Raw genomic sequence first — 22947 nt, 5'->3', positions numbered from 1 at the left:
GGATATGACTGTGTAAGAGACACTTTCTTTGAATCTTCTACTCAGCCTGAGAACTTGAGTTTGAGAGAAGAGGAAGAACTTTGTGAACTGCAGTCTGATTGTGCACTCAAGATGCAATTTACTGACCTGCCCCTGTCCAAGTTCTGTATTTCTGAAAAAGAGCATCCTGCCATTCATAGGAAAGCAATGAACACTTCCCTGCCATTTTCAAATTCCTACATGTGTGAGCAAGCTTGTTCTTGTTTAACAAGCATTAAGAGCAAGGACAGAAATTGTGATTTCAGTTGAAGATGAAATCCACATGTGTATATCTCAAGTTTGACCCAGAATTAAGTATTTGTGCAGCAAAAAAAAAATCACAGGTTTCACATGCTAGGCCTAAATTTGAGCCTAATCACTGATCATGTCACTTAGTCACAAAATCTTGTATAAAATTGTCTTATTTTTATTCATAATGCTTCAGCTTATGGTTTTTAGTAACTTTTCTATTTAACATTGTCAACAATTTTTCAAGTTGTAAATAACATTAATTAAACCCTTTATTTAAATCAAATCCACCGAGCCTAGCTTTTTAAAAAATAAATCCCATTTTGGATTAAGCCAGAAATTTATTATGTTTGCCTTAAGAGTTTTTAAAATTTATGAAATGGAAAGAAAGAAATCAATTTGAAGAAATATAAGCTTAACTAACTGTCTTTTTCCCAGGAAAAGTTGGCTATAAATTCATTCTCTACTCAAAAGAACATTGACAATTATTTTCTGATTATTATATCTGCAACGTATTGATCATGCTAACGTATCGTGAGCTGTAGATATAATACTTATTTATTTTAAAATACAGTGGTTCCCCAAGACCTGAAAATTAATTCAGGGGTTCCTCCATGGCAAGAAGGTTGAGAAAGGCTGCTTTGTTATCACCAGTGGTTCATTAATTATTAAAATAATCAAACGTCATTTTTGTAATGTAAAGAGTAGGTAAAGATTAGGTAAATGATAAGGTTGCAAGGTGAAATTAATCTAATTGTTAGCACTAAATTCTTTTTGTAGGTATCGGTCATCACCATCTTCAGTGAAATGAGGGAAAAGGCTCATAGAACAGATCAAATATTTTAAACAGTCTTCTAGAACTTATAAAGTTGTAATTAATCCATATCTGTGACTATCTCACAAATCAGGATCCAACCCTTTTAAATTTCATGATCATCTCAGTAAAAGAATTTCTAGGTCTCCATGTCCACTTGGCCACCAACACTTGTAGCCTCACCTGCAGCCCGAAAGTGGTAGGAATACAGCACAATTTTACAACTACCATCTGTTTATCACAGTCAATTCCAGCTTTCTCTCCTGAAAGGACAAATTTGTCAAGAGCTCATTAAAATAATGGCCACACTGAAAAAAAAGATATTCACCATAAATGTCTCATTGCTAGAGCAATTCACACCATTGATTCTTCTCTCTATCTTTTTCTGCTTTAAATATTTATCCAATTTTCCCTTAATAGTGCAAGGGCCTTAACCACTCCTGTTGCAAAATGCAATTTGCATAAATAACTCTCCATGAAGAGATTTCACCTGACCTCTCTCCTCACTTTTACATTGTTAACTTTGTGTCTCAGAGTTCCCCATTTGAAAGGATTTTGAATAATAGCAGATTGTATCTCAATGGGTACGTCCAGTGATTTCAGTATTTCTACACGTTTAACATAAGAACATCAGAAGTAGGAGCAGGAGTATGCCATCTGGCCCTTTGGGCTTGCTCAGGAGCACAGGAGGAGTATCCGTTTGGGTGACTCAGAGAAATCGGCAGTAGCAGAACATTGCATTTGCAATGGCCATGGGATTGACTTCGACGGCACAAAACTACTGTGCCCCGCCAACAGCTTTTGGAAGCCATTGAAATAAAACTTGAGGAAAAGAATCTTAACAAAGATGAAGGTCTCGCTCAAGTAAGAACTGGAATTCACTTGTAAAGAAGTTGGGTCAGCAGAAACCTGATTGGATGAGGGACAGATGACAGTGGTATAAATACCACCAGATTAGACATACCCAGGCACCATCCCTGATGAAGATGGCAGAGTTTGTCATCAAAAGATCTGTGGAAATCAGTACCTGTACCCGGCTGGAAGCTGGAGAAGAGTTTATTCGTCACATATGCTGGGAAAACACTAGATACTTCTAGTGTTTTCCTTTAGCAGGGAAATCAAGTAGAGGTCTGCTGACGGCTTTGACCTTCAGTTTGAAAAAACATAAAATGTACAGCTTAGCATCTGCTAGAGGTGAAGCACATTTCAACAAGACAACAATCTTAGTCAAGAAAACATTGCTTGATTTTGGAACCAACTAGACTAAGGCACATCCTTCAATCAAGGTGCACTGACTTTTGGGAAGTTGACCATATGGACAGAGAGTGACATACCAAATGACATGCCTCGGCATTGTTAAAGCATTGATGTGCACATTGCTTCACACTTCAGCAACATTTGTTATTACCCGAGTTGAAGAGATATTATGTAGTCTTTTTCAAATATGTAGTATCTTATTTATATCAAACAAGTGCACAGCCCCTTGATTCTAACCAAATCACTTAGTAAACAATGTGTTTAACATGCAAAGTAATGATATGGCATCATATTTTCAGAGAGATTATTTAATTTTTCAGGTAAGCATATGTGAGGAAATACTCTGGGCAAATTTGAATGGATTACCCAGCCTCAGTCCGAAAATCTCTGCTGCTGTTTTATACTCTCAAGTCACTGTTTAAAATGGCAAAGTTTTGATGTAAAATGATAATAACATTACTTAGATCTAATTCCAGGTTCACCACTGCCTTAAGTGTATTTTCAGTTAGAGTGGTTATAATAAAGGATTTCACTGAAACCTATTGAAAATTGCAAAGCCCAGATAGAGTGGATGTGGAGATAATGTTTCCTATAGTGGGGGAGTCTAGGAGTAGAGGGAGGGATATCCATTTAGAACAGAGATGAGGAAAATATTCTTCATCCAGTTGCTTCATATCAGGCTGCTTAATAAGGTAAGAGTCCGCTGTATTACAGGAAAGGTATTAGTATAGATAGCAGATTGGCTGACTGGCAGGAGGCAAAGTGTGAGAATAAAGGAGGACCTTTCTGATTGGCTGCCAGTGTCTAGTGGTGCAGCGCAGGGATTGGTGTTGGGACCACTTCTTTTCATGTTATGTATTAATAATTTGGATGAAGGATTAATTATTAATTGATTGCACTGTGGCCAAGTATGCAGATGATACAAAGATATGTGATGAGCAGGTAGCATTGAGGAAGCAGACTGTCTGCAGAAGGATTTAGACAGGTTAGGGGAATGGGCAAAGGGGCAAATGGAATATAATGTAGGGAAGTGCACAGTCATGCACTTGTGCAGAAGGAATAAAAGCATAGAGTATTTTCGAAATGGGGAAAAAAATTCAAAAATCAGAGGTGAAAAGGGTCCTTGTGCTGGATTTTCTACAGATTAATTTACAGGTTGAGTTTGTGGAAAAGGTAACTGAAATGTTGGCATTTATTTCATGGGAAATAGAATATAAAAGTAAGGAGATAATGCTGAGGCTTTATAAAATGCTAGTCAGGCCGTACTTGAAGTACTTTCAACAGTTTTGGGCCCCGTATCTCAGAAAGGAGGTGTTGTCATTGGAGAGAGTACAGAGGAGGTTCACGAGGATGATTCTGGGAATAAAGGGGTTAACATATGAGGAGCATTTAGCAGCTTTGGGGCTTGTCTCTTTGGAATTTAGAAAAATGCAGAGCAATCTCATAGAAACCTGCCGTATGTTGAAAGGAGTAGATAAGGTGGATGTGGAGAGGATGTTTTCGGTGGTGGGGGTATCTAGAACTACAGAGCATAGCCTCAAATTGAGGGGCGACCTTTCAGAAGAATTTTTTAGACAGAGAGTAGTGAATCTGTGGAATGCTGTGGAAGCCAAGTCCGTGGGTATATTTAAAGCAGAAGTTGATCATTTCTTGATTTGGCAGAGCATCAAAGGAAGTGGTGAGATGGCAGGTGTATGGGGTTGATTGGGATCCAGGATTAGCCATGACAGAATAGTGGAATAGACTTGATGGGCTGAATGGCCTAATTCTGCTCCTATGGTCTTTAGTTGCATGTTGAGTTGGTAGTAAAGAAAGCAAATTCAATGTTAGCATTCAATTCGAGAGGACTACAATACAAAAAGCAAGGATGTGCAGTAAGGCTTTGGTCGGGCCACACTTGGAGTAGTCCCTATCTATGAAAAGATGTGCTGGCATTGGTCTAGAGGAGGTTCATGAGAATCATGCCAGGAATGAAAAGGTTAACATATGAGGAGCGCTTAATGGCTCTGTGCCCGTACTCACTGGAGTTTAGAAGAATGGGGGGGTGGGATCTTATTGACATTTATCAAATACTGAAAGGCCGAGATAAAGTGGATGTGGAGAGAATGTTTTTATACTGGGGGGAAATCTAAGACCAGAAGGGCACAACTTTGGAATTGAAAGACACCCATTTCAAACAGAGTTGAGGAAAAATTTCTTTAGCCAGAGGGTGGTGAATTTGTGGCAATAGACCGCTGTGGAGGCCAAGTCATTGGGAATATTTAAAGTGGAGGTTGATAGGTTCTTGATTAAGTCAGGGCATCAAAGGTTATGGGGAGTAGACAGGAAAATGGGGTTGAGAGGTATAATAAATCAGCCACGATAGAACGACAGAGCAGCCTCGATAGGCCAAATGGCCTAATTCTGCTCCCATGTCTCATGGTCTAAAAGTTTACTTTTATAATCAGTGTCTTCAAATGGTACTGTATTATTAAATCAGAAGCAGAAAAGTTATAGGAAAACAGTCTCATTGACAAAATCAGTCTATTTAAAACACTTTTACCCACTGACCATTAAATAAAAAGTAGCACTGATGCTAAGACAGGAGGCTTCTCAGGATAAAATGAGCTTCTGCATATATATGTATCCATTGAGGAAACAGGAGACATTTTTTTCCTTTTCAAATTTGTCTCCCTGTTCTGATGACTGATCAAGAATGCAAAACAAAATTTACTTTACGTTTAAATTGAGTACCCTCTCTGTGTTTTGGCAGTAAATTCTTTGCACACCACTAACCACACTAATCTCTTGCTTCTCAATCTCCATTCTTCCAATTATTTCTTTAAAATGAATGGAACTAGGTGCCCCAAGCTTTATAGCACTCGACCTTCACTCAAACAGAAAAAGCTTCAAAAAATTTCTCGTAATATGACCACAGCAGGTTACCTAGCAATAAAATTCACAGTACGTTTGTCTGCCCCAATAACCAATAGCAAGCTGATGGGTGTTTAAAAAAAACACAACAGCATTCCAAATATTTCCCTCCCCGGCTTCTGGGTCCAATTTCCCCATCCCTCAGTAAAGCTCACCAAAGCAAATTAACATTTCTAATGAAAATACATTCAAAGAATATTCTCAATGACCACCTAACACCAAGTGTTCATATGACTGCATATATTAAAACAGAACCTGTGGTAAGCATTCAGAACCAGTTTGCAAGCTAGTAAAGGTTAATAGGAACTGCTTCTGAATGCTAAAATGCATGGTGGTGACCTGGGAGTAACTGTGATTATAGGCCATGCTTAAAAGTCTATGAAAATGTGGAGTTCATTTGCCTAATTCCTTGCATTACAGTGGCATTCCTTGCAAATTCCCTTGGGAGAACCAAAGTTTGAATGCTGTTATATTTATGTCTTCTTCAAGACCTTATATCAATAATTAAATATTAGAAACTCAATTGGCCATACTAGAAAATTATCTCAAAAGTTCAGCTTCCACTCGATACAGGATACATGTTTTCAGCAGAACTGGTGCATAAGGAAATGTAATTTAGAATACATTTTTACTATAAATTAATTGTTGTAACTTTGTCTAATTTTTGTAGACTATAGCTGATGCACGTTTTGTGTTACGCCTTCCAGAATGCCCAGTTCCGCCAACTCCCAACAGCCAACTTTCTTCAGTTCATCTGTTTCTGCTAAATTCTTTATCATGACTTCTAAACATGTCTATTCCATAACACTACTAGACAATGTTCTTTATTCTTCTTTTTATGAACTCAAAGTTGCCCATATCTACCATCAATATTCAGCTCCAGACCCTTCATCTGGACAGTACCCTAGGTACTCCAGTCCAAATGAAGGGTCTGGAGCTGAAACAGATCTTGCTCGACCTGCTCAGTTCCTCCAGCATCTTCTCTGTTGCTTTAGCTGTCTGTGTTAGGGCTTCTTCCTACAGGTTTGCATCAATACCGTTTGACAACACACCTGCTAAAAATGTCAAGGGTGATTTTTTAAAATCCTAATAGAAGTTGTTAGCTTAATCATCCTGCTAAACAGGGGCACCAGATTGGAATATGGTGATCACATTCAAAATTCAGATTATTTTGCAGTGTAATACAGTCATGTCAACCACTAGAACTAATAATTAAAGAATACTTTAAAGGAGTCCTAATGTGCAGAAGGTATTTGTGCCCATGAATCATTATCGCTATCATTATGTGCCTTGTATGTGATGTAGCCAATCGTGGTCTCTATGACCATGACTGTTCTTGGCAAATGTTTCTACTGAGGTGGTTTGCCACCTTTACAAGATGGGTGACCCCAGCCATTATCATTGCTCTTTAGAGATTGTCTGCCTCGCGTCAGTGGTCGCATAACCAGGACTTGTGATATGCACGAGCTGCTCACACGACCATCCCATAGCTTCCCATGCCGTGACCCTGACTTGGGAGTGGGCTCAGCAGGTACTACACCTTGCCCAAGGGTCACCTGTAGGATAGCGGAGGAAAGGAGCGCCCTACACCTCCTTTGGTCGAGACGTATCTCCACCACGCCACTCTATACAAACCCTGAACTGGATTCGGACCTCACACATTCACCTCCCGCAGACCAGTAACAAGTGTCATTCTGCTTCACTTAACCGAGAGGCCAGCAGATGGCAGCCCCCAAGTGAAAAAAAGTGTTTGCGACACAAATATACACGCACCGCACGCACACTACACCAAATTAACTTTACATTTGAGCAATACCATAAGGAAAGAAGAGATGCGTTCAGAATAAAAAAGGGAATATTTCACAAATCGAAACAAAAAGGGCGCTGCGGTTCTCGTTAAACGCATCCGTTGTTTAAATAAGCCAGCTATTTTTCCTAAAAGAGTCCTTTCTGTCACTTTCAAAGTCTAGGGTTACCTGTTCATGTCCAAAGCGAACGAGCTGATGGCGGTGCAGGTCCGAAAGACTGGGTACTCTGCTCAACTTTTAACTGGCGTCCCCGTCAGAGAGAAAAAAAGCTCTTCCGCCACAGCTGCCTTGTCCACACAGCCTGGGACAGACAGATCCCTGCAGTCTGCACGCCGCTGAAGAAGCAACTGAAGCCACGCATATACAGCCAGTCCGCGGACTCTACCTGAGCAGCACCGCGCCGGAAAAGTAACCCACTCCGTGAATCTAGGCGACTCTCATTCATCAAATGAGCAACAGTCCACTTCCTGTACCTGGCCTGCTGCCTAACCGTCTGTACCTCAATTACCCTCACCCTCCCCGGCAGCGGTGCTACTCAAAACTTGGACACTCGCACGTGTTGTAAAATAGCAATGCTATTAGTATTCAGCATGGAGCCGTTCCACTGCACGGGAGGTATACACAACTCAGCTAGCACATTACTCTGCCAGATCAGGCCCACCCTACCAGCACCACACCAAAGGACGCTCGTTTCTGAATTCTCCTGGTGATAGCAATCAGGATTAAATATATCTCCCCATTCACACAGAAGGACAAATCTTTGGTCACCCAATCACCTTTCCCTGAAAGGTCATTAACATGTTCATCTGTGTTTCCCTCTCCAGAGATGCTGCTGAACTGTTGAGTATTCCCTGTTTTTCCACATTCCATCAGATTTCCACCATTTTGCTTGTGGAGCGTGATTGGGAGACACAGAAGAAGTTGGATTTGCTTTATTAATGTCATATGCAGAGAAACAGTGAAAAGTGTCTTGTATGCTGTACATGCATAACATATTATTATAAATGCATTGAGTTACAGCAAGCTAATAACAATGCAGAATAAAGTGGAAGAGCTACATAGAAAGTGCAGTGTAGGTAAACAATAAAATGCATGATCATAATGAGATAAAATGAGAGGGTGAGGGTGAGGACATCTGTCGGTCAGAGTTGACCATGGGTATTGCATCCCAGCTATATAGATACGTAAGCCTGGGCAGTACGATATGGAAAACAAGTTGATGCCCATGTAGCAAGCTCCCCCTCTCCACGCATCTGATGAATCCAAGGGAATGGCATAGACTGATACGTTTTGGTACCAGCAGCACTGCAGGAGTTGCCAGTCAGCAAAGAACTCCTCGTAGGATTGCCTTAGGGACTTCTGCTCCAGATTGTTCCCTTGGGGTTGACTCCCGAAGCCTCCCCATGACTGGGTATAGCTGCAAGGAAGCGGAGGTTTGAGATCAGAGTTTTCCTTCTCCTAGGTGAGCTGCCAACCATGGCTGATAAGCCCCATCTGCCTGAAGCAACTGGTTTTAAGCCACCACTGCCCCTTCTCCCATCAGTAGAAATGGTTCCGCCAGGCTTAGTAGATAAGCTACACATGAAGGCCAAGACCTGGACTTGGTTGTCAGAGGCTATTTGAGGCACGCACCATTGGGAGCATTTAATAGTAGTGGGAGCTTGAACCCATTACCACTCCTGGCTATAACAACCTTAAGGATCCTAGAATGAGAGGTCAGGACTCCATTTTATCATACCAAAGAACTATTTCATAGTCTTATAACAGAACAGAAGTTGCCTGACCTTGGTAGTATGTGTTTTCAGGCTGGTGCATCTTCTGCCTGAGTGTCTGGGGTGTGTGGTACTTTGATTGTGCTGGCTGCTTTACTGAGGCAGCGAGGACTATAGACAGAGGGGAGGCTGGTTTCTGTGACCTGCTAAACTGTGTCAACAATTCTATGCAGCTTCTTGCAGTCACATGCAGCTCAGTTACCATACCAAGCTGTGATGCAACTAAGTAGAATGCTTTCCATTGTGTATCAGTAAAAATTGGTAAGGGTTGACAGGGACATGCCAAATTCCTTTAGCCTCCTGAGGAAGCAGAGATGTTGTGGATTTTCTCGGCCATAGTGTCTATGTGGTTGGACCTGGGCAGGATACTGATGATGTTCGTTCTTAAGGTCTTGAAGCTCTCAACCTCATTACCATTGATGTAGACAGGAGCACATGCACTGACCCACCTTCCTGATGTCAATGACCAGCTCTTCATTTTTCCTAAGATTGAGAGAAAGGTTGTTGTCAATGATGTTGATGATAATGTGGTAGACTGGATCAACAAATTTGCAGATGTCACCAAGATTTGGGGCACAGTAGACATCAGGGAAGGCTATCAAAGCTTGCAGTGGGACCTAGATCCACTAGAAAAATGGGCTGAAGATTGGCAGATGGAAATTAATGCAGACAAATGTAAGGTGTGGCACTATGGGGGGGACATAGCAGGATAGAACTTATACAGTGAACTGTAGGACACTGAGGATTGTGACGGAATAGGGGGATCTGGTAATATAGGTGTTTAATTCCTTGAAAGTGGCATCACAGGTCGGTATGGTCGTAAAGAGAGTTTTTGGCACATTACCCTTTGGCACATTGATTTATGTATTGAGTACAGGAGATGGGATGTTATGTTGAAGTTGTATGAGACATTGGTAAGGCCTCATTTGGAGTATTGTGTGCAGTTGTAGTCACTTAGCTACAGGAAAAATATCAATAAGATTGAAAGAGTACAGAGAAAATTTACAAGTACATTGCTGGGATTTGTAGAGAAACACTGAACAGGTTGGGGTATTATTCCCTGGAGGGTAGAAGAATGAGGGGATATTTGATGGAGGTATACAAAGCAGGCTTTTCCCACTGAGGTTGAGTGACACTACAACTAGAGGTCATGGGTTAAGGGTGAAAGATGAAATGTTTAAGCGGAACATGAGGCAGAGCTTCTTCATTCAGAGGGCAGTGAGAGTGTGGAATGAGCTGTCAGCAGAAATGGTGGATGCAGCTTTAATTTCAACATTTAAGAGAAATTTGGATAGGTACATGGATGGGAGGGGTAAGGAGGACTATGGTCAATGAGACTAGGCAGAGTGGAGCACCTTCGCTCTGTCCACCAAAAGTGGAACTTTCTGGAAACCCAACATTTTAATTCCAGTTCCCATTCCCATCTTGGCATTTTGGTCCATGGCCTCCTCTTGTGCCATGATGAGTCTACCCTCAGGGTAGAGGAGAGCAACACCTTATATTCCATCTGGTTAGCCTCCATCCTCAAGGCATGAATATTGATTTCTTCTTTTCTTCTCTAGTAAAAAAAAATTCCCTCACCCTCTCCTCTTTTTCTATTCCCATACTACCCTCTTACTCTTCTGACCTGCCTATGGCCTACTCTGGGTCCCCAACTCCTTCCCTTTCTCATATGGTCCACGCTTCATTCCTCACCAGCTCTTTACCTTTCCTACCCACCAGACTTCACCCATTACTTTCTAGCTATCCTCCTTACCCTCCCGTCCTCTCCTTCTTTTAAGTTCTGGTATATTCCCCCTTCCTTTCCAGTCCTGAAGAAGGGTCTTGGCCTGAAAAGTCAATGGTTTATTCTCTTCCAAAGAAGCTGCCTGAACTGCTGAGTTCCTCTAGCATTTTGTGTGTGTTGCAGGTAGAATTATAGTTTGGCATGGCCTCGATGGGCTGAAGGGCCTGTTTCTGGGCTGTGGTGCTCTATGGTTGCATGACTGATGACACCATATTACTAAGTTCTTTGTCTCCTTTCTGTACTCCAACTCATCATCAGTGGAGATTTGACCCACTATGGTGGTATTATAGGGTTAGAGGAGAATCTGGCCACTCACTCATGAGTGTTCAGGGTATAGACTAGGGGTCTGAGGATGCACCTTGTGTTTAGAATAATGGTGGTGGATAGGTTACTGCCTATCCTTAATGATAGCCATCTGTTGGTCAGGAAGTCAAGGATTCAATAGCAGAAGGGGGCATTGGTTTGGAGTTTGGTGATGCTTGTTTGGAATTATAGTAATTTAGGCGGATCTGTAGTAGAGTCTGTAAAGTCTGACATCTGTATTTTTACTGTCTAGATGCCCCAGGGATGAATGTAGGGCTTGGGAGATGGCATCAGCCACAAGATCTATTTTGGTTTGAGGCAAATTGCAAAGGGTAAAGGTTATCTGGAAGACTGGTGTTAATGCATGCCACAACAAACCTCCTGAAGCACTTCACGATGGTAGATGGGCGGAGGGGGTTAAGACAAGCTACCTAGTTTTTCTGATGTACTGGGATGATTTCTTAAATGAGAAAGGAACCATTGATTGAAACAGAGAGAGGTTAGAAATGCCTGCAGATAACCTGGCAGCTGATCTGCTCAGGATCTAAGGACACAGCCAGGGACATCATCTGGGCCTGATGCTTTTCACGGGTTTAATCTCCATAAGACTGATGTTACGTCTGTAAGTGGCTGTGGGTTCAGGTGCACTGAAGGCTGTTGGGGTGGATGGTGACATTACCATTCCCCTCTGTTCAAAACAGAAATAGAATGTGTTAAACTCATCAGGAAGGGATGTGCTGTTGTTGGCAGTGCTGCCTGATTTCAGTTTATAGCCCTCTATAGCATGTAAGCCCTGCCACAACTGATAGCTGCTCTGTGACTCAGATTTGCACTGGTACTGCAGGTGCTGCAAAAAGACTGCAGTTGTTGGAATCTGGAGCAGCATACGATTAGCTGGTGGAACTCAGCTGGCTGAGCAGCATCAGTGGGAGGAATGGAAGTATAACAAGTATAAAAGTGAAGCTTAACTTTGAGATCAGCAGAGCTCAATTTTTCATCATTTGCTTTCTTTGGCAGTTTATTTAGTTTCAGATGATATGTTCCAGCTTCTTGCCAACACAATTTCTCACTGAACTGAAAAAAGTCTTCCATTTGTGTAACTTTGTTGTCCCTGAGCAATTCGCAGCTTTTCACAACTCATGAGTTCATTTTGAACTGTTGTCACTATTGCCTTGGAGCCATCCACATTACAAGACGTTAAAAAAAGCAATCAATTAAATGAACCAGCGGATACTGCCTAATCTGCTGAAAGTCTATTGTAGCACCATCCAGATATGCCACCTTCTCACGGCTACCATGGGTAGGAGGTACATTAGTCTGGCGTCTCATACATCAGGTTCAGGATCAGCGACTTCCCTTCAACTATTCAGTTCTTGAGTCAACTGCACAATCCTAATGACTAGAGTTTAGCAATACTATACCCACTTTGATCACTTTGCACTAAAATGGATTTTTAAAAAAATCTAATAGTGTTTTTGTAAAAATTACTGATAAGCTGATTATATGATATGATGTGCCTGTGATGCTGCTGCATTTAAGTTGTTCAGCATACCTGTGCATACGTGAACTTGTCCATCTGACAATCAACTCATCTTTGAATTTATTTTATGTTTTTATTTCAGATTTCCAGCACCTGCAGTGTTTTATTTCTGAGTGAATTACATAATTTGTTCTTGGAAGAGTTAATTGAGAAAAGGCCAATTAAATTTAAAATTTTAATTTAATTAAATTTTTTCAGGGTGTCTCAAATCACATTACTATACTGTTTGTTATATTCTGATTGATTAGTGTATGTTTTCTTAATTTAAGATATACAACAATAAATGGTGTACAGAAGTTTCCACGAACAACAATGTGGGTGATGAAGACACAAAAGTCAAGTCAAGTCAAATCAAGTTTATTATCATTTAACTATATACATATATACCATCAAATGAGACAACGTTTCTCCACACCAGGGTATAAAGCACAGTAGTACACATAATACTCATGTAACACACAATAACTTGGGAAAGTAAGAATAAAATCTACAAATGAGTTATGGATAAACAAGCTAAATTGCGTAAATTACATATTATAAGGTATAGAACAAATTAATTAATTGATGACTGTTTGAATATGATGCAGTGAAGAGTTCAGAAGCCTAATGGCCTGAGGGAAGAAACTGTTTCCCACCCTGACCGTTTTTGTCTGATGCGGCATCAGAGCCTCCTGCCTGATGGTAGAAAGTCAAAGAGAATGCTAGATGGCTGGGTGGGATTCTTGATAATACAAAGAGCCCTGTGTACGCAGAGCTCCTGGTAAATGTCTCTGACGGATGGTAGGGAGACTCCTATGATCCTCTCGGCCATTCTCACAGCCCTTTGTAAGGACTTCTGTTCTGATGCTTGACTGCTCCCATACCAGATGGAGATGCAACTTGTCAGGATGCTCTTAGTGGTGTTCCTGTAAAATTCAGTCAAGATGGCGGGGGTGGAGAAGTCTTGCTTCCCTCAATATCGTTGGCAAATGGAGGTACTGCTGTGCCTTCTTATTCAGGGAGGTGATAGTAAGAGACCAGGTGAGGTCATTGATGATGTGAATTTCCAGGAATTGGTACACTTAACTCTCTCTATAGAGAAGCCATGTATGCACAGAGGGGGATGCTTTATCTGCTTTCCTGAAGCCCACAATCATTTCTTTTGTCTTCTCCATATTCGGAGTTAGGTTGTTGTTCTCACACCAGTCCACCAGCCACTCCACTTCCTCTCTTCACTCTGTCTCATCTTTGTTCTTGATAAGGCCAACCACTATTGTGTCATCTGCAAACTTAATGACACGGTTTGATCTGGATCTTGGGATACAGTCAGGCATCAGCAGTGTGACTAGTAGTGGGCTGAGCATACAGCCCTGGGGAACACCAGTCCTCAGTGTAATAGGACTAGAGACATTGCTGCCCTCACAGACTGGCTGTGGCCTTTCCATTAAGAAGTTCAGGATCCAGTTACAGAGGGAGGTGTTGAGACCCAGTGATAACAGTTTCCTCACGGGTGTCTGGGCTCTGATGGTGTTAAAGCCTGCAGGTGCTGGAATCTGGAGCAACAAACTCTCTGTTAGAGGAACTCAGTAGGTTGAGCAGCACTAGAAGAAGGAAAATGAATTGTTGACATTCTATGCTGAAATGCTCTATCAGAAATATATGTGGAGAAGGAAGATAGCCATTTTAAAGATGAGGGGGAGGGTGGTGAGACATGGGCCAATAGTGACTAGGGACCAAGCATGAGTGACAGATTACAGGCAGGTTGACCCAGGTAGGGGAGAAAGAGATGTGGGCAGGTGGATGATAGATAGGGGCAGGCAGATTGTGCCGTGGGTGGGGGGAGAAGGTGAGGGTGAAGACAGAGATTGCTGCTAGAGGGTGATGTGGAAACAGAAAGGCTACCAGAGTTAGAGTATCAGAAATAAGGAAGATGATAATGGGGAACAGTAGAGGAGAGTTAGGCAGATGGAGCCAGCTGGGGGTTTGTGGGTGGCTGTACAAAATGGGATAAAAATAAATGGGCTAGAGTTGGATCAGGTTGGGGGGGGGGGGGAGATCACATGAAAATGGAAAATTCAATGTTTCCACTATCAAGGTGGTATCTGAGGAATGGTCCAGTAGTTTCTGTTGGGCCTCACCCTGTTAGTGGAGAAGGTCAACGACTGCTGTCAGAACAGGAAGACATGCAACCCGGAGCTCAGGATGGCCATTGTGGACAAGCATAAGTGCTTTGCAAATCAGTTGCACTTGTTTGCTTTTGTGTGGAGTTTGCATGTTTCCCCTGTGACCACGAGAGTTTACTCTGGGTGCACTGCTTTCCTCCCATTCCTAAAAGATGTGCAGGTTAGGAGGTGTATTGACCACCATAAATTGCTCCCAGTGTGCCGTTAAGTGGCAGAATCTGTATAGGAGGCAATGTGTGCATTAATGACGAGATATGTTTTAGTGATTCTGCTTCACGGATGAATATTGGCCTGGGCTTTGTGAGAGATTTGCCATGAGATCATTTACATCTACTTAAATAAACAGATGATTTTGTCATTTAAGTTTCAGCTGAGGATTGGCACCTCTGGGAGGGTACCATCTGTTTATTTTTCAATGAATCATCAGCCAAGAATTTTGTGCTCTTGTACATGAACACAACGTCTTTCTCAAAAGAAGACATTTCAGGTTAGGGGAACAAATCTCTTCAAATTGTGGCAAGGAACTTTTTAAAAATATGAACCGACAGACTACACACCTGTTATGCATTCACTTGGATTATATCTCTGGTTCATTAAACCATGTACCTTTCTAAAAGATGGCACAACTCTGTCAGTGCCTGCAAAGGTGATGTATTTCTAGTTGTTGGTGAAATTACATTGATAATTCAGGTGAAGACAATGCACATCATGTACAATCACACTCAAGTGAGACTCTGTCTTTGATCTTTCAAATTGCTCAAAGACATTGTGATCTCATTACAAGCACAATGTTACAGTTATTAGAGCCACTGCCTCACCACTCCAGTGAACCCAGTTCAATTCTGAGTCCTGGTGCTGCCTTTGTGGAGTCTGCATGGACCTGTGACCATGAGTTTACATTTGGTGCTCTGCTTTCTTCCCATCTCCAAAAGGCATGCAGTGCAGAGGCTATTGTAAATTGCCCCCAGCATGCAGGTGAGTGATAGTATCTGAGGGGTCTTGATAGAAATGAGGTGAGAATATAATGGATTGGGATAGGATTTAATATAACGGTAGGTGTCTGATGGTTGGTGCAGACTTAATGGGCTGAATAGCCTGACTTCATGTTACATCTCTTTATGACAGGTTATGCATGTTGTCAATTATAGGTGATGCAACAGAACGAGAATGGCCCAAGCCTTCAAAAACAAAAATGCAATAGCAACAAATGCCAAACACAAATCTCCACCGAAAATGCAAATTGAATATATTGTAATTACATAACACAAGTCCCTTTGTGGCCTAACATTCATTGAGTGATTGTCACAGTATTACTGCAATGCCCACTTCAAACTGGGAACATTAATTCACATGGAGTCCAGTAGTCCAATGGAATTCTGAATATGTCCATCAATAAATAGTTTCATTTCACTTGAATTTTATTAGAAAATGCTGGATCAGTGAGCACCTGTTACATTACTGATCCAGAAAAAGGAGTAGATCTTTCAGTCGCTTAAGCTTGCTCTATCATTCAATTAAAAATGGACCTATTTCCTATCTGTCGTGGTTCTATAACCCTAATACCCAAGCCTAATCAATATTTATCAGTCTTTATGTGGTCACAATGCATATTGATTAGGGAAAGGGCGGAGCCACTGTGAGTGCTGAGTGTGTTCTGTCATTGTCTCTGTGTTTTGCATCACTGTTGGGTTTTGCATTAAAGAGCAATGTAGAGGGAAGATGTGCATCTGTTGAGAATGAGGATCAAGCAGAAACATTGATGCAGGAAGCAGTCAGTCACAGGCAGTGACAGGATGGTGCATTGAAATCAAGGAATTGAGGCAGTCAATGAAGCAGGTTGTACAGTGGCATCACTCAGCCTTTACTTATTCAGAGCTTAACTCATGTAGGTGAACTGTTACCAGAATCTATCCACGGACTTTTACCATTTCATGAATTTGCCTGTGTGTCCCCTGGGAATGAGTGGATTGGCTGCAGGAAAAATTGATTCTTCAGACTGATGCCTTCATATGTAAACACTTATAGATTAGATTGGTAATCAGTGTGTGGAGCTAAAAGAGATCTAAAATGGAGTTTTGGCATCAGTATTTACTCAGGAGATGGACGCATAGTCTATAGATATGAAGCAATGCCAGCGCATGAGGAGCATGCGGGGTAGATTTCAACACTTAACAGAAATTTAGATAGGTACATGGATGGGAGGACTATGATCTTGGTGCAAGGTGATGGGACTCAGCAGATTAATAGGTTGGCACAGACTAGATGGGCTGTAGGGCCTGTTTCTGTGCTCTAGTGCTGTATAACCCCATTTTCATTTGATCCAGGCTCAGTAGTGTTTTAAGGTAAAGACTTCCAGATTTCACAACCTTCGTGTGAAGATATATTAGGGACATTATCCTGAATGGCTTAGCTCTAATTTTATGGCTGTGCATCATTGCTCTGGATTCCTCTGCTAGAGGAAATAGTTTATCTACTCTGTAATCACCTTAAACATCTCAATTCAAACCTCTCATTAATCTTCTGTACAAACGGCAGACATACCTATACAATCTGGTATTGTAATTTAACCCTTTAATTTCAGGGAGCCTTTAATTGGTGAATCTGTGTTACATCCCCTCCAGTGTATCTTTCCTGTAGTGATATTCAGAATCACTGGCCAACTCTGTTTGCTCACCACCACAGCAACAGGCTCACACCTCTAGAGTGCAATACTTTCCACTACTTGATACACAATTAGCAGCTGTTGTTCACAAGATTATTTGTGAATACATCGACTAATGGTCTCACTGGCAAGATGAGAGGAAAATCATGGAAAATATAATGAGGTTTACTGCAGACCACCTGGGACTTTCCTCACCATGTTCCCCTTCAGCCTCCCCTTCTATCTCACTCTACATACCCCTCATACTCAAAGGCACATTCCTCCAAATCTGTGAATTACTGGGGCTGGTGATTGTTGTTTTTCTCATTCTCAAGATGTCAAATTGCTTGGGAAGGTTAGCATTTACTGCTCATCACTGGCTGTAATTCTTTGTCTTGAAGCACTGGGTTGTATTATTCAACGCAGCCAGTTAGGACTTCTAAGCTCCTTCAAAGTCAACCACAGCTGCAACACCACAGTCAAATATCGTACAGTGCAGGTAAGCATATCATGTTTCCTGCTCTAATAAAGTACACTAGCTTTGACATTACAGTTACTGGTGTCAGCTTTTTATTTCCAGGTTTTAAAAAAGGAATCCGAAGTCTCAATTGCATGATAAAATGTGAACTTGTTCATTTTGATACAGATGGCATATTAGCACCACAGTTAGTACTATTGCCTCACAGAGCCAAGGGCCTGGGCTCAGTTCTGAACTTGGCTGCTGCCAATGTGGAGTTCTGTACATTCTTCCTGAGGCACTGTGAGTTTCTGGGTTTCGGATCCTCCAGTTTTCTCCCAGATCCCAAAGACGTGGTCATAGATTAATTAGCTAAAGCAAATTACTCCATGCTGTGTGGCAATGGCAAAAAGATGAAGTGGAGTGTCATACATGAGGGAACTGATGAGAGAAGGTTGCAAGGCTACAAGAGAGAAGGGGAATAGAATGGGGGGGGGGGATTAGCATGGACTCTATGGCCTATGTCACAGCATGCAAGCGCACAACAAAACCACTCGATAACTGGTTCAGGCCACACCCACACCAGCCAGAAAGTGATGATAATGTCTTTGCCTTCACTCAATGAGGGACTCGGACCTTCTCTTCCACTGCTCTGCCTTCCCCGGACTAACATTAGTCTTTAAATTTTCCTGTATTTAGGGTGCTTATGCTGAACAGTTTACATAACCAGGCAATTTTGGGTTCCCTTAGGAACAGGAATTGCAACAGATCGCTCCTGTCCTGAGATAATGGGTTACAGCTCCAGATGTGCCAACAGATGCTGTACTCTCCAGAACATCAGGAGATGACTCCCAGACAAAGTGCACACTTCATGATAAATAGCAGATAACTGAGCCTGGAGTACCTGGGTTTTTAGCTAAGCTCAAGTTTCGTTGCTATTGATCTAGATAATATTAAACAGGTTGTTCTATTCCAAACAGCTTCAACCACAAAGCTTTTGAACATCATCACCATATTATATTAATTTTGTTACCAAAGCCAATGTACTTTTAGCTCACTAGAAATAGAAACAAAAACAGAAAGTCTATTTTAGCACCATCTTAGTTTTTTGTTGTATACCTAACATCCCTGTCTATTCCATGAACGAATTTTAATCCTATGGGTTTGCCCTAACTCAGGAACCAGGATGCAATACAATCATAGCTACAGTAAATCTGCTTCAGCACTCGGTACCTGTAAATTGTGCGTGAAAAATAGCTGACAGTTAATATAGTGAGAAAGCTGTAGGAACACTGACTGCAACAGCCCCTTCTCAACAATGATGCCACGCAGATCAGAAGAGGTAATTGCTGGGCAAACAAAAGGCCTATTTCATGTCTAGCCAGGCAGCCAGTCAGCATACTTCACACCCTGGGCTTGCAAACTTGTGGCCACACAGTGACATGCTTGCAAATAAAGTATACAGTGAACAGTACTCGAAACGGCTTGGCTGCCCGTTATATTGCAAAAGCAAAATTCTGCAGTTTTTGAAATCTGATATTACATGCAGCTACAAACTAACATAAGGTAATCAATCTGAAACATTAGCTTCTCCCCCTGCTGAAGCTGTCTGAACGACTGAGTATTTCCAGTCTCTTCTGATTTCTTTTCCTAGATTATTGGTCGTAATGTATGTATTGGAATGCTATCAATGAGTATTTAAAGCACAGAATAATACGCTTAAATGAGAACTGCAACTGTATAGAATTGTAGTCCGCTCTAAACTATAGCTGTCAATTCCAAAATTTGTGTGAGTCAGCCAACCTAAGGTAAAGGGGGCCCAAGGCTGGATTATGTTAAAGAAAAGATACAAAACAATTCGAAGAATAAATGGGCCTTTAGCTACATAAATTCTTCTAGGATACTATTGCAATAGATTGATATTTTACTGCTTGAAGCAACAGTTTAGGTTCACATTTATAAACATTATCTTCTTCAAGAAACATAATGCCTTGATGATTGATGGTGCAGTGACTCATTTGGTAGCATTCTTGCCTTTGTCGGAATGCTATGGGTTCAAGTCTCACCAGAGACCACAGTCCTAGAGTTTAGTCTAACACAACTGTGTGGTTCTGAGTGAGTCCTGCACAGAGGTGGTACCTTTCAGGCAAAGGTGGCAACCAGACGGCAGCATTCCTCCATGAATATCTCAATGCGCGAAGTTGATGAACTTCCAGCAGCACCTGATGCCTGTTACACGTGTGTGTGTGTGTGTCTGAAAGCTGCCCATAGACCTGACAACCCACTGTCACACAGGATGAACCGTGACACGGGCCTTTCATCTTTCTCCACACCCTCTTCACCAACCCATAACCAGCAAAGAGGTGAGCAACAGTCTTGTCACCAACTCAGTCCTCTAGCGGGCAGCACACTGTGGAGTGATGTTCCAGATATGCTGGAAGGATCTGACAGCAAGGGCCCCTCTCACTACCAGCCAAGCAAGGTCTGAATGTCTGTCTGTGAGATCTGGCGAGAAGGCATTCTGCCAGATGGTCTGGACACACTGCTCAGGGAACTGCCCCACTTCATCTATCGAGTTCTTCTCCTGCAGTGCCTGCAGGATGTTCCATGTTGACCACTGTCTGAGGGACTTGTGGTTAAAGGTGTTGCTCAGGAAGTATTTTTCCATATGGACAGGTAGTGTGACAATGCCCTGTTGACTGGGACATTGCGCAGCAACGGGGCTAGACCCAATGCGGACAGAAAAGACCCTGGCATGTAGTGATACTTGGTGTCCATTACTTAGGTCCCACACACAGCCTAATGCAGCCACACACAATGGTGGTTTTCAGGGTGACGGTGATATTGGGTATGTTTTTGCCACCATTATCCGGGGATGTGTGTATCATGACACATCTGACTCGCTCAATTTTGGATCTACAAATTAACCAGAAGGCAGCCCAGGTGATTTCCAAGCTGTTGGAGTGGGAGAGGGGCCACACTTGCACCAAGTACAGCAGGCCTCAGAGAACCTCACACCTGATGACTAAATCTTTCCCAGATATTGAGAAGGAACATCCTCCTAACAGTCCTAACTTCGGGTTTACCTTCCCAGTCAGCTCCTGCCAATTCTTGTTGCATTTCTTGGCCCCTCTAAACCAGATCCCCAGAATTTTCAGGTAATCAGACCTAACGGTGAAGGGAACTCTGGATCGGTTGGGCGAGGTAGCAAAGAGCATAGTCTCAGTCTTTGTGCAGTAAACCCAGGCTCCTGATGCCAACTCAAACAGGTCGCAGATGTGATCAATCTACAAACTGATCTCGAATTCAGGCAGAAGGTGGTGATGTCATTCATGTCCAGGAAGGTTTTCACCTGGGCTGTGTTGTCTGTGGCCTTTCTGTCATACAAACCAGCATAGAAATGGATCACAGAGCTCCCTTTGAACCTCTTGGATGAAAAAGTGGGAACATGTCTCATCCTACTCAGTGGCAACCCTAGACTGGAAGATGACCTTGGAGGATTTGGAGGTGAATGGCTGGGCTTTCCAGTAACCACTCCCTCACATTCAAAATTGACTGCAGAACTGCTGCATCTCTGTCTGGAGTTGTCGCATTTCCCCTGGCCCTATCTTCCTTACTGAACCCCTTTTCAGATTAAGAACCTTTTTGATGTTCTCTTTGGTCACTTCCCACCAGTGAACAGGGGAATCAAAGAGGGGTTTCAAGGTTCTCCAACCTGCATATTCCCTCTTTAGTTCCTTAATATTCTCTGAGATAGGTAGCTTGATGTTCAACTTTCACATCCCTCTGCCTGCCTTCTGACCCTCCTGTAGGTGACAAGGGCTCAGAGGAGGGAGTGTTCAGAGAACAGTGGCGTGATGTCAGTAGATGAAATCTGTCAAAATCCTTTCAGCCATCTGCACCACGCACATCATTTCTTCATTTCCTTTCAACAGAAAGCCAGGTGATTGGTAATCAGTTCAAGTTAAAGTCCTTTTTATGAGGGATGTGCTCATCAACCTTGTACAATGTTGGCCTAGTTCTCACCAGTGCCTGGCTTCTTATATAATATCTTCACTGTTTGGAGTTCGATTCTATTGAAGATTAGATGTCTATGATGTGTGGCAGGGAAGAAAATGGGCCAAATCCACTGTCCAATAACTTGAGATTGTAGAAAGAGTGATTAGCTTTCAACCATTCATGGCTCAGTTTGCATGTGTATGCAAGTTTAGCCAAATAGATTGGTTGGAGATGAGCTGGTGGTCAAATGCCAAAGATCAAGTGCCTGTCACTCTACTGGGTGGACTCACCAATGTGCCATCAACTCTTTATGCCAAAAGCCGGTGGAATATAATTGAAAGGTGTTAACCACACTTTATTTAAAATATGTATTTTTAATTCTTGTAAAATGTTTAACATATTTTACTTCAATTTAATATGTTAAGTCATTGAAAAATTGTTATACTTCTAATTTTATATGTAGGTAGTTTGTTTAATGTATTTGAACATCAGGACATTTAAACATGATTTAAAAGCCTACTTTGAGGGCTGAAAAACTATATTGTTGTTTTCTGAAGCCTATTTTCAGCTTGGACCCTGTTCTGCCTCATGGGAAGACTCCCAGGTCTCTTGGAAAGGCTGAAGGACTGGTGGTGGTGGTCATCTGGTTCAGCTCTCTGTATCTGGAAATGCGATGTGCAGGCAGCTGAGGAATCTGATGGTTTGGGTTCAGCACAGCCAGACCCAATATTAACTGTACGATATGTAACACTGCATTCTAGGTAACTGCAGGAACGAGAGCAAAAATATAAAATGACGAAACGGGCAGGAAGATCTGGCATACCTTCTAATAACTTGTTTAGGTTTTATACCACCTTGCTATCCCAGAGCACTTCCAGACTCTCTTTTCAGAATTTACTTTCTACTGCTCTCTTGAGTCCGGTGTTTCTTAGCCTCTGTATTTCACACCACTCAGTGTTCCCCTTTCCTTCGTGTCTACACTCTAGCTCTGCTCTTTTGCTTTGCTTCTCTCCCACCAGCACTTTTACACACCTATCTGCCAGTATCAACAAACTAACTGCTATTGAGTCCCAATGCCTGTTACTAAATGTTACATAAGGAGATGGGAGACTCTTTAATCCAATATAAACCTCAATAATACTTTGTGCTTTTTTGTGGTTTCTGTCACATATAATAAAAAATGTCTTTTTTCATGTCAGAAGCTTTTTCTCAATTTTCAATGAATAAC

At 41.9% G+C, this 22947-nt stretch overlaps 1 protein-coding gene across 1 annotated transcript in view; it reads right to left on the bottom strand.

Annotated features, from left to right (window-relative positions):
• Window positions 1-7545, bottom strand: part of adamtsl7 (ADAMTS-like 7) — a 491555-nt gene extending 484010 nt beyond the window's left edge. The window contains exon 1 of the mRNA XM_073042603.1: window positions 7228-7545. The gene's annotated coding sequence lies outside the window, so the exon portion shown is untranslated. The remainder of the gene's footprint in view (window positions 1-7227) is intronic.
• Window positions 7546-22947: the final 15402 nt, after the last annotated feature.

The sequence above is a fragment of the Hemitrygon akajei genome, chromosome 4 (assembly GCF_048418815.1).
Source record: "Hemitrygon akajei chromosome 4, sHemAka1.3, whole genome shotgun sequence".
Classification (NCBI taxonomy): Eukaryota; Metazoa; Chordata; class Chondrichthyes; order Myliobatiformes; family Dasyatidae; genus Hemitrygon; species Hemitrygon akajei.
Note: the sequence above shows the minus strand (reverse complement) of the source record. Positions and strands in the feature narration are given on the sequence as shown.